The sequence below is a fragment of the Silene latifolia genome, chromosome 9, assembly GCF_048544455.1.
Source record: "Silene latifolia isolate original U9 population chromosome 9, ASM4854445v1, whole genome shotgun sequence".
Lineage (NCBI taxonomy): Eukaryota > Viridiplantae > Streptophyta > Magnoliopsida > Caryophyllales > Caryophyllaceae > Silene > Silene latifolia.
The window spans coordinates 75,996,061-76,008,572 of NC_133534.1; the positions used below are offsets into that span (position 1 = coordinate 75,996,061).

The 12,512-nt window shown below is 37.8% G+C and overlaps 1 long non-coding RNA gene across 1 annotated transcript; it reads left to right on the forward strand.

Moving 5' to 3' along the window:
- The first annotated feature begins 5,971 nt into the window (after positions 1-5,971).
- On the forward strand, positions 5,972-8,196 carry LOC141598174 (uncharacterized). Its single transcript, XR_012523294.1, has 3 exons — positions 5,972-6,071; positions 6,171-6,278; positions 8,005-8,196. It is a non-coding gene; the product is annotated as an uncharacterized LOC141598174 (long non-coding RNA).
- Positions 8,197-12,512: the final 4,316 nt, after the last annotated feature.

Genomic DNA, 12,512 nt, shown 5'->3' on the forward strand with positions numbered 1-12,512 from the left:
TTTGATGTTGTTTGAGACGATCTTGTTGATAAATGAATGAATGGAGTAAGATGAGTATGATTATGTTTAATTTATGTTAACCATTTGTATATTATTGTTTAGAACAAATTTGGATGGATAATTATGTTATGTGACAAGTCCGCGTGTTGGCTGGAACGCGTCAGTACCGGACCGAGACATTTTCCAATGTTTCCAAAAATATGACAGATTGAACGGCATCGAAAAATTAGGTGGATTAGCCACTTGAATCACTCAATTCGGAGTCCGTATGAGTAAATGGCGTCGTTTTATCAAAAAAAAATTTATAGAAAGGTACTGTTCACAGACCCGTGGTACTGTTCACAGCCGCAAAACAGGCCCGTGACGGGCCGCGGCAGGCCCGTGCTTGGCCCGGGTCGGCCCGTTGCTTGTTTTCGCGCTTTTTCATGCGTTGTTCGTCGTTTCGGGCGTATTAATGTTATATTTAGTATAAGTAACATATGGGTAGTCTTATGAAATGAATAATGTTAGTAGTAAATATAATGTTGATGGTAAAGTTATGTTTATATTGGTAGTTGGCACATGTTAGGATAGGTTATAATATGAAATTGTAATGAATAGGCTTAAAATGAATTTTATAGCGATAATTGTAATGTTTGGATGATTATGCCGAAAATCGAGCCTTAGTCCCTTTGATCAATCGATGTCGATCAATTGTGTGATTGGTCACCAGCGATTGAACCCGTGCACTGCGCAGACTCGGGGTTGCGGGTAAAAATTCGGTTGGATGAAAATTATTGTGAAAAATGGATAATTGGCCTTATTCTTGTTTTAGGCCATTTATTATGTTTTTAGTTCACATGTGATGTTGGTTGAATTGAATGGTTTCTTATATTGTAGAAACGGCCTTAGATTCCCTGAAACCTTTAATATTGTTAATATTGCTTGAAATGGAATTGGTATTGAATACTTCTTGCTGGTTGTTGTGTTGGTCATAGATAGGTCTTTATAGTCTTTGACGAGTATATGTTCACTGCTTAATAGCCTTTGTGTTCCTGACTTGGTGGGTTTATATCCAAGTTGGGGCATGACCTCGTTACTTATTTTGATGGTAAGTGGTCAGCTTAAGTACTAGCCAACCCTTTGGTGGACTCCTTTGGGTACTCACTTTGTTTTTAAAAAAAATTGTGGGTCTTGGGTGCGGTGGTGTGTATCCGCATGTCTAGGTCTGCGCAGATTTAGGACTAGGGTTGTGTTGTGTCTTGGCCATGTTTTGATAGAACCTCTGAGCCAAGATACCGGTTCGATTACCTTCCCTACCTCGTGGTATAGACTCGAGTTACAGAGTGACTATTGACGGTGCTAAGAACTTATGCCTGTCTTTGATATACTGCCCTTTCTTGTATGGTGATTTTATGAATTGTAATAGGTGAGATGCAAGCCGGTTACAATTGATAAAGTTTGGATTACTGCTTGTTATATGTTTCACATGATAGTTTAATTTGGTTAGTTTAGTGCTCATATGTTAGAATACTCGATAATTAATTTATTTATGATGTTGTTTACATGTTACATTACATGTTACATTAAATATGACATTTCGTGGCTGGGAGGACTCGAAGTTACTCCCCACGGAATTGTGGCTTTCGTGTTTGTATAAAATGCGATTGACAGGTTGATGATGATTAATTGGGGTACACGGACGAGCTAGTGAGCAAAAGAACCTTGGACTTAGTTTGGTTATATTTTGTAGTAAACCTTTAAACATTTGGTTGTGTTTATATTTTGAAGGGATATATGTCTCCCTCTTTTACTTTGGTTTGTATCACTTTACTCTCGCGACTTTAGCATGGTTATGTGAATTAGTTTGTTAGTATTTGCAGGTTTTGGCACTCTTCATTTGGAAATGTTTGTGAATGGTTTAGAAAAGTTTTTAAAATTACAGGTTTTATTTAGTTGAACCAATTACAAACATATCCTGTCAGTTTTTCTGTAGAATTTACGTGTTTATTTATTGCTAAAAATGAGGGTGTCACAGTTGGTATCAGAGCATATTTGCTCCCGACGCACGTTTGTGCACCCCAATATAAATAACTTGACCTTCAAATAATAAACTCGAGAGATGGGTAGGATGGGTAGACTTAGGACCTTATGTTGTAGTCTCTTTGTGATTGCTATTTGTTAGGTGCTAACCAATGTTCTCTTTTGCAAGATGGCCCCTCCAAGAAACGTAGATAATGCAATCCTACAAGCTAGGTTTGTTAATTGTTAGTTATTAATTTTCGTGTCGTTGAAGCTATGACCGTGATCTTACTCGTTGGTGACCAAGATTGAGTGGCCGTTGCCGAATGTTGAAGATTGGTTATGCCAAATGGAGGATGCTTCCACTTTCTCGATATTTCTTTTCGTATTCAGTGTACCTTACCTTAATCTTTCAATCTCGTTGTCTATTCGTCTTTCTAATTCCTCTTCTCTCGCCTTGGTAACTACTCTTCTATTCTTTCTCCCGATTCATCCTTGGTTCGTTTTCTTCTTATAATAAGAGTCCTTGTGGACACCTTTCTTTTATTCCGCGGGCCTTGTTCAAGAGAACTCGGTTTTGAGAGAATGTTTTTGACTGAGCCTCGTACCTTGGGGTGAGTGAATGTACCATTGGAGGGCGTGAACGAGTTGAGAAATTGATTGTTTAAGGTTTGAGTTGTATATGAGAAGATAACTTGGGATCCTTTGGTTAGTCTTGTTAGTTGTGCTTGATGTGAGAGCCTAGTGAGTTGAGAAACACCTTGGGATTTATGTCTATTGAGAGCTTGTTTGTTATAGGTGATTGAGCATGGGTACTACCTTAGCACATAAGTTGGAATGAACCTAAGCTACTTCATTTGAGAGTCTCGATGTTTCTTGTGGAGAATTAAAGGAATGATAGTTAGCCCCAATCTTTGTAGGCCTTGAAAGGAATACAATAGGACATTGACCTTGCTTAATGGATTGGTATCGTACTTTGGAATTAGTTAGTTTGTTAAACCTTTTGAGTTGACCAAATCTAGTATAGAGTAGCCCTTGTTGACCTTTTGAAATTTGAGAACACGTGGTTGACCTTATTAATCATATCTGAATTTGGGAATTTTGGTGGGAAGTTGTTCGATGTAGTTCGTGAGTTCAAAGATGCGATTCTAATTTATGGTATCGGAGACTAGAAGTACGAAGTGGTGAGATGATAGTGTAAACAACCCATGGTACTTGGGGATGACATAGCAAGTGAAGTTCGATGACGAGAATTGTAAAGGAGACACTTTGGGACTTGGATGGTAACAAATGAATTTGTGTGGTGAATTGATTTTGGCTCTTGGAACCGATTGAGTTGAGGAAGACCTACCATTGTGGAGTCCTTGTTAGTCCTATGATTTGGTAGACTTTTGAGTCTTTGTTGAGCACCTTAGTGATGTAACCTTATCATAGAGATCATAAGCTTTGAGGAGTGTTTGGTTAAGCGGTAACCCTTTCATTATGCCGCTTCTGTTCTCCTCTCCTTCTCTTTAGCGTTCGTTGAACCCTGTTTTTTTTTTATGCCGAAGTTTACGTATCTTCTTCTTGCCTGAGAAATCTTCTTAACTCGAGTACCTCTTGTTTCTGTCAACCGTTATCTTTACGGTCCGACTCCTTAGTTTCCTAACTTGTCATGCTCATGCACCCTTCGAAAATATTTTACCGTTTCTTTATCCCGTTATCACTCCTTATCTACTTAGTATAGTTGGTACCTTGTTGACCATGTTTACAGAATTAGTGGGATGTGATTTGAGGATTTTTGTATGTTGATTTTTGTCGGGAATTGGTGTAGGAGTTTGTGTCTGTATTTGGCCATGTAATATGAGAGCTAGATTTTTGATGGAATTCTTATGATGGCAATGTTGTAGTCTCCATGCGATTTGAGGTTCGCGTGATTTGGTGGTATAAGACTCACTTTGGTTTCGATTTGATGATGAGACTAATGGGATTAGTTTACCTTAGTGGAGTATTTCTATGGTTATTTTGGATTTGTTTTGGGCATTGTTCGTTCGGGGATTGTTCGTTTGTCATTTGAGCCTTACTTTATGGTATTGGGGATTGATAGCTAAGTTTGTGGAATGTTATTGTTAGTTTGGACCTTATATTTAATCCTTTGAGGAATCTTTCTATTGGAATTGGAATATTGTTGGGAAGTAGGATAGTGAATTTTGAGTAAACCGATCAGATGATTTGTGTGATGAACCCATTTATCTTATAGTTAGTGCTAATTATGGATTGGATAGTGCAACTTGTTGCTTGTGGGTTGGTTTCAAGCATGAATGCGTTTGGGAATATTGAATCTTGGTAAGAGTATAATATTGTTACTAGTTTCGACTTTGGATTTTGATTTTGTTCGGTGGAGGATATTGGTGGAAACATTTCGATTGGGAAATTGTTAAGTTATAATTGTAGAGGATATGATTGTCTCAAGGATTAGCTTATAAGTAGACTTGTCGATGAGTGGTTCAGATGGCTCTTTGGATTAGTGTGGCCTATGGTTGTTGTCCTGTTGATGTTCGAAGGACCTAGTAGGATGACTCTGTGGTTGGAAATTGAGTGAACCTTTCTCGATGTACCGATCTTCCTAATTCCGATCTCCGACAATTGTCATTCTTGCTATTCTGGCTTGTTCCGTTGAGTTCGCCTTTTTGGAACTCATTTGACCTTTTGAGTAAAGTGTCTTGTACGTTGACATCTTTATTGACTTCATCCAAAAATTCCACCTTTAAGAGTTCAACTCCTTCTTTTCTGTTGGGTGTGAGTTCCCTATCGCGAGTTGCACTTCTCGTTCCCGAGTTGTTTTTCCATCTTGCATAGATTCTATCTTGTTTGAGTGAACTTTTGGTTCATTATTTTAAATTTGGAGTTAAATCTACAAATTGACCTCTTTCTATAACATTTGAAAATGATTTTCCACTCTCTTTCAACCTTAGTGTTCGATTTGATACCTAAGTTATTTTTCGTTTTGTGTAATTTCGGGCCAATGTGAGTTAACTTTTCGATTCATTGTTAAAATTTGTATTATGGTTGGAAAACTTGACTTCTGGTAAAGTTTGAAAAATGATTTACCATTTTTCTATAACAATTTCATTTGACCTTTCGCTTTCATTTTGTTTGGCGTTGATTCGTTGTCGGGATTCGTTATTGGAGACGTCGATAACTAGTTCTCGCATTATCGGCGAATGATTTCGTATTTTGATTTGTCCTTGATTCGGAATGATAGCGCGCTTGCATGCATCAAGAGTTCTCTCATTCCCTTGATATGGACATTGTGCTTTTGAAAGTTTTCTTAACCCCTTTTGAAGGATCATCTTTTAAAATTCCAATTTGTTTTGAATGTTTTGATTTTCGCCCTTGGAAAATTGAGTTCGTCCTTATTGTATTTTCATTTTCTACTTGCAAGTTTCGAGGACGAAACTTCTTAAAATGAGGGATGATTGTAACACCCCGTAATTTCGGACCGTTATTATATTGCGGAAGTAATTTATTAATCAAGTTGAATTTAATATTAATGTATTTGAAGTAATAATAATTCAATGAAATATAATTCTATTATATTTTGAAGTAAAGTATTTATTTTGATAGTTTCGAAATGTTTAAAAATAGTTTAAACCATGTAAAAACCTTTTATTTCGAAATAAGGGCATATCGGGGAAAATGGCGATTCTCGTGAAAATTGGGCAAACGATTTTGGAAATGGGTCATATGAGTACTCAATCTTCTTGTAATCTCGTGTTTAAGAACTTTGGCATTGTCGGAATTTGCATTTGACAAACGGTTCTAATTATCGTCGAAATTATCGTCAAATCGAGCCAAAACCGACTAATGAAATTCCGCCAAATTCCCGCTCCTTTCTCCCTTTCCACGGCCCACCTTCTTCCCCCTCCTTCCTATTTCTTCCTAAGGCTTCTTTTGCCTCTTGACCGAAATCCACAACAACAAAAAAAAAAAAAACTTACAATCGTAATTTCATCATAACTTCTTCGTTTCTAGTCCGATTTTCGCAAAATTTATATTTTCGGAATCCTCTCTCCAAGATCTACATCCTAGTATGTTTTAATTTCACTTTTTATTATGTCGATTTAAGATGATTTTGGGCATAATTTCGGTTTTAGTAATTATTATTGTGTTTTTGTTGTTTTTAATAGGTGAAGATTATGAGGATGATATAGGGGACTCCTATATAGTAGAGGATGATGGGTAGCTACTGTTTTTAGGGTTTTCTCAAGGGTTATTTTGCCTTTTTCTAGCTTAAGGTAACATATTTCGAGTTACTCGACGAATAAATGTCACATTCTTTGCTTTTTGTATGATTTTGTGAATGTTATTTGAGTAGTTGTATTTGTCGTTTGATGTTGTTTGAGACGATCTTGTTGATAAATGAATGAATGGAGTAAGATGAGTATGATTATGTTTAATTTATGTTAACCATTTGTATACTATTGTTTAGAACAAATTTGGATGAATAATTATGTGTTGTGACAAGTCCGCGTGTTGGCTGGAACGCGTCAGTACCGGACCGAGACGTTTTCCAATGTTTCCAAAAATATGACAGATTGAACGGCATCGAAAAATTAGGTGGTTTAGCCACTTGAATCACTCAATTCGGAGTCCGTATGAGTAAATGGCGTCGTTTTATCAAAAAATTTTTTATAGAAAGGTACTGTTCACAGCAGCAAAACAGGCCCGTGACGGGCCGCGGCAGGCCCGTGCTTGGCCCGGGTCGGCCCGTTGCTTGTTTTCGTGCTTTTTCATGCGTTGTTCGTCGTTTCGGGCGTATTAATGTTATATTTAGTATAAGTAACATATGGGTAGTCTTATGAAATGAATAATGTTAGTAGTAAATATAATGTTGATGGTAAAGTTATGTTTATATTGGTAGTTGGCACATGTTAGGATAGGTTATAATATGAAATTGTAATGAATAGGCTTAAAATGAATTTTATAGCGATAATTGTAATGTTTGGATGATTATGCCGAAAAATCGAGCCTTAGTCCCTTTGATCAATCGATGTCGATCAATTGTGTGATTGGTCACCATGCGATTGAACCCGTACTGTCCGCAGATCGGGGTAGCGGGTAAAAATTCGGTTGGATGAAAATTATTGTGAAAAATGGATAATTGGCCTTATTCTTGTTTTAGGCCATTTATTATGTTTTTAGTTCACATGTGATGTTGGTTGAATTGAATGGTTTCTTATATTGTAGAAACGGCCTTAGATTCCCTGAAACCTTTAATATTGTTAATATTGCTTGAAATGGAATTGGTATTGAATACTTCTTGCTGGTTGTTGTGTTGGTCATAGATAGGTCTTTATAGTCTTTGACGAGTATATGTTCACTATTTAATAGCCTTTGTGTTCCTGACTTGGTGGGTTTATATCCAAGTTGGGGCATGACCTCGTTACTTATTTTGAGGGTAAGTGGTCAGCTTAAGCACTAGCCAACCCTTTGGTGGACTCCTTAGGGTACTCACTTTGTTTTTTAAAAAAATTGTGGGTCTTGGGTGCGGTGGTGTGTATCCGCATGTCTAGGTCTGCAAGCAGATTTAGGACTAGGGTTGTGTTGTATCTTGGCCATGTTTTGATAGAACCTCGAGCCAAGATACCGGTTCGATTACCTTCCCTACCTCGTGGTATAGACTCGAGTTCTGAGTGACTATTGACGGTGCTAAGAACTTATGCCTGTCTTTGATATACTGCCCTTTCTTGTATGGTGATTTTATGAATTCTGATAGGTGAGATGCAAGCCCGTTACAATTGATAAAGTTTGGATTACTGCTTGTTATATGTTTCACATGATAGTTTAATTTGGTCAGTTTAGTGCTCATATGTTAGAATACTCGATAATTAATTTATTTATGATGTTGTTTACATGTTACATTACATGTTACATTAAATATGACATTTCGTGGTTGGGAGGACTCGAAGTTACTCCCCACTGAATTGTGGCTTTCGTGTTTGTATAAAATGCGATTGACAGGTTGATGATGATTAATTGGGGTACACGGACGAGCTAGTGAGCAAAAGAACCTTGGACTTAGTTTGGTTATATTTTGTAGTAAACCTTTAAACATTTGGTTGTGTTTATATTTTGAAGGGACATATGTCTCCCTCTTTTACTTTGGTTTGTATCACTTTACTCTCGCGACTTTAGCATGGTTATGTGAATTAGTTTGTTAGTATTTGCAGGTTTTGGCACTCTTCATTTGGAAATGTTTGTGAATGGTTTAGAAAAGTTTTTAAAATTACAGGTTTTATTTAGTTGAACCAATTACAAACATATCCTGTCTGTTTTTCTGTGGAATTTACGTGTTTATTTATTGCTAAAAATGAGGGTGTCACACTTTGATCCGAAAATCAATGTAAGAATGAAGATTTATTCCTTGTTTTGTTTATTGTTTGCATGCATAAGATCACTATTTAATTTTATGACTAAATTAAATTAAAACATATATGAATATGTTGAGTAAAGAGATCTTGATTTCTAACAATGTCAACTTTGTGGGGTTAATGGGCATGACTCTTCTGGGTGTGGGAATGCTTCTATGCTTGAGCAAGTTAATGCTCTTAATGGGAAGCAACAATGGGACCCTTATTTTAATACTTACAATCCAGGATGGGCTCATAATCCTAAGCTCTCATATGGAAATACCAGTAACATTCAGAATCCCCCACATCAAGTTAAGAAGACTTTTCAGCAACCGCCTGGTTTTCAACCAAAACCGTCTTATCATCATTCCCCCATGCAATCTCGTTCCCCATTCCAACAACAACAACAACAACAACAACAATTTCAACAACCTCAAGCTCCTCAAAAATCCAATGTGGAGGTGATGTTAGAGCAAGTTTTGTCCCAAAAATCTCAATATATGCGGGACCAAAACAAAAAAATGAAGAGTTTTCTACATCAATTTCTCAACTCAAATCCTCACATAAAATGGTAGAAACTCAACTTGCTCAAATAGCCCAACAAGTAAGTCAGACTGTGAAATCTCAAGGTGAGTTCCCGGGAAACACTGAAGCTAATCCAAAAGGTCAGATGAATGCTTTAACCCTAAGGAACGGGAAGGTACTTGAAGAGACTATTAATCCTAAGAGCATGTTTGTTGAAGATGAAGCTATTGTGATCGAGGATGAGGGCAAGGCGATGGAGGAAATTGTAGTTGAAAAGAAGCAAGATTATGAGAAGGAAGCTTCGCTAACTCCATCTAGAGTATATGTGCCGCCTGTACCTTTTCCTCAAAGGTTATCCAAGGCAAAATTAGAGCAAAAGTATGAAAAATTTCTAGATATCCTAAAGGAAATGCGCATTAATATTCTTTTTTTGGAGGCTATTTCTGAAATCCCATCTTATGGAAAATTTCTCAAGGAGCTGCTTTCTAGCAAAAAGAAACTTGGAGCCAGCACGACTATTAACTTGTCTAAGGAGTGTAGTGCCATACTCCTTAACAAGCTTCCACAAGCTTGACGATCCTGGCAGTTTTTCAATCCTTTGTTCTATTGGAGGTATTTATATTCAACGTGCCTTGTGTGATTTGGGGGCTAGTGTTAGCCTTATGCCTCTGTCGATTTTTAAAAGGTTACAAATGATGGATCTAAAGCCGACTAGAGTTTCACTATAATTGGCTAATCGGTCAATCAAATTTCCACTTGGGGTCATTGAAGATGTTCCCTTAGCTATTGGGAAACTTGTTATTCCATGTGATTTCTTTGTCATGGACATTCCTGAGGACACTCAAGTACCCATTATCCTGGGACGTCCATGTTTAGCCACTGCTGTAGCTATAATTGATGTGAGGAGTGGAAAGCTCTCATTGCAAGTTGGTGAAGACAAGATAGAATTTGAGCTTAGCAAAACTATGGGCGGTCCTTTTATGTGTGATAGTTGCTACCAAGTTGATGTTTTAGAGGAGTACTTGTCTGAGCCCTGTTTGGAGTGTACATCGTCTGATAAACTACAAGATTGTCTCACCAACTCTGATTCTGAGGATGTAGAGTTGTTAGCCTATGCTTGGCTGCTTGATTCCTCTCCATCTCATTTAACTGAGCCTCCAGTAGAAGTGTTGCAGGTAACGGGTAAGCTAGGGGAGAGTTCTAAGCCTCCAGAGGTAGAATTAAAACTACTTCCATCTTCTTTAAAACATGTGTTTTTAGGAGAAAATTCAACTTACCCAGTTATCATCAATAGTGCACTCAATCACAGCTAAATTTCTAAATTGTTGATTGTTCTTCGAAAATATAAAAGTGTCATTGGTTACGCAATTGACGATCTTAAGAGAATCAGTCCATCCTTTTGCTCACATAGAATCCTTCTCGAGGACGACAATGCATCCTCCATTGAGCCTCAATGACGCCTCAATCCTAATATGAAGGAGGTTGCCAGAAATGAGGTCTTGAAGTTACTTGACGCGGGAATAATCTATCCTATCTCTGGTAGTAAATGGGTGAGCCCGGTTCATGTCGTTCCAAAGAAAGGGGGGATGACTATCGTAAAAAAATGATAAGGATGAACTAATTTCTATCAGAACTGTTACCGGGTGGCGAATGTGCATTGACTATCGCCGATTGAATAAAGCCACCTGGAAGGATCATTTCCCCCTTCTATTTATAGACCAAATGCTTGAAAGACTAGCAAAACACTCCTACTTTTGTTACTTGGATTGGTATTCCGGATTTTTCCAAATCCCAATTCATCGAAGTGATCAAGAGAAGACGACATTTACATGTCCATTTAGCACTTATACTTATCGTTGGATGCCATTTGGATTATATAATGCTCCTGCCACTTTTCAAAGATGTATGATGGCTATTTTTTTTAATTATGTGGAGCAAATTATGGAGGTGTTTATGGATGACTTCTCGGTGGTTGGCACTACTTTTGACGATTGTTTGATAAACCTTGAAAAAATACTAAATCGGTGCCGAGAAGCTCATCTTGTGCTAAATTGGGAGAAGTGCCATTTTATGGTACAAGATGGGGTCGTCTTAGGACATATTGTGTTTAATCGTGGCATTGAGGTAGATAAAGCAAAAATTGAGGTGATTGAGAATCTACCACCTCCTCTCAATGTGAAAGGGGTAAGCAGTTTTCTTGGACATTCAGGATTTTATCGCCGCTTTATCAAAGATTTCTCTAAGATTGCTCGTCCTTTGACCGAGCTTTTAGCTAAAGATACCCCATTTTTGTTCACTGATGTTTGTCTTGAAGCTTTTAACAGGTTGAAAAAAGCTTTAATTAGCGCCCCGATTATTCGGCCACCGGATTGGAGCTTACCATTCGAGCTAATGTGTGCTGCGAGTGATCATGCAGTAGGAGCGGTACTGGGGCAAACACATGATGGTAAGCTACATGCCATCTATTATGCGAGCAAGACTGTTGATGCAGCGCAGGCTAATTACACCACCACAGAGAAGGAGTTGTTGGTTGTGGTATTTTCTATTGAGAAGTTCCGATCTTATTTAGTAGGATCTAGAGTAATTGTGCACATTGATCACGCAACACTCAAGTATCTTTTGAGCAAGAAAGATGCTAAACCCAGAATGATTCGCTGGATTCTTTTAATGCAAGAATTTGATATGGAGATTAAAGACAAAAAGGGTGCTGATAATTTAGTAGATGATCACCTATCTTGTCTGGTTCAAGAAGGCCCTACTGATGGCCTTCCTATTGATGATTCATTTCCTGACGATCAATTATTTGCTATTGCTATTGTTAATACTCCATGGTTTGCTGAGATTGTGAATTATTTGGCATCGGGAGTTACACCCCATGGGTATGATTCCTACCAAAGGAAGAAATTCTTTAGTGATGTCAAGCATTATTATTGGGATGACCCCTTTCTCTACAAGTCTTGTATTAATGGTATTATCCGACGATGTGTGCCAAATGAAGAGGCTAATTCCATTATCTCCCATTGTCATGATTTGCCATGTGGTGGTCATGCTAGTCCCACCAAAACTGCAGCTTAAGTCCTTCAATGTGGCTTCTATTGGCCAACCTTATTCAAGGATGTTGCAACATATGTGAAGGGGTGTGATAGATGTCAACGGACAGGAAACATTTCTAGGAGGAATGAAATGCCTCTACACTTTATTCTTGAGGTTGAGATATTTGATGTATGAGGCATTGATTTTCAAGGTCCTTTCCCGTCCTCCTTCGGAAACAAATACATTCTAGTAGCTGTGGATTATGTATCAAAATGGGTCGAAGCTATCGCCTCCCCTACAAATGATGCTGGAGTTTTATCTAAATTCCTTAAGAAGGTTATCTTCCCCCATTTTGGTGTCCCTAGACTTCTTATTAGTGATGGTGGGAGCCATTTTATTGAGAAGAAATTTGAAGCTCTTTTAAAGAAATATGGGGTTCAACACCGACAAGGACTTGGCTACCATCCTCAAACTAGTGGACAAGTTAAAATTTCAAACCGGGAGATAAAATCTATCCTAGAGAAGACAGTTGTTAGTTCTCGCAAAGATTGGTCTATCAAG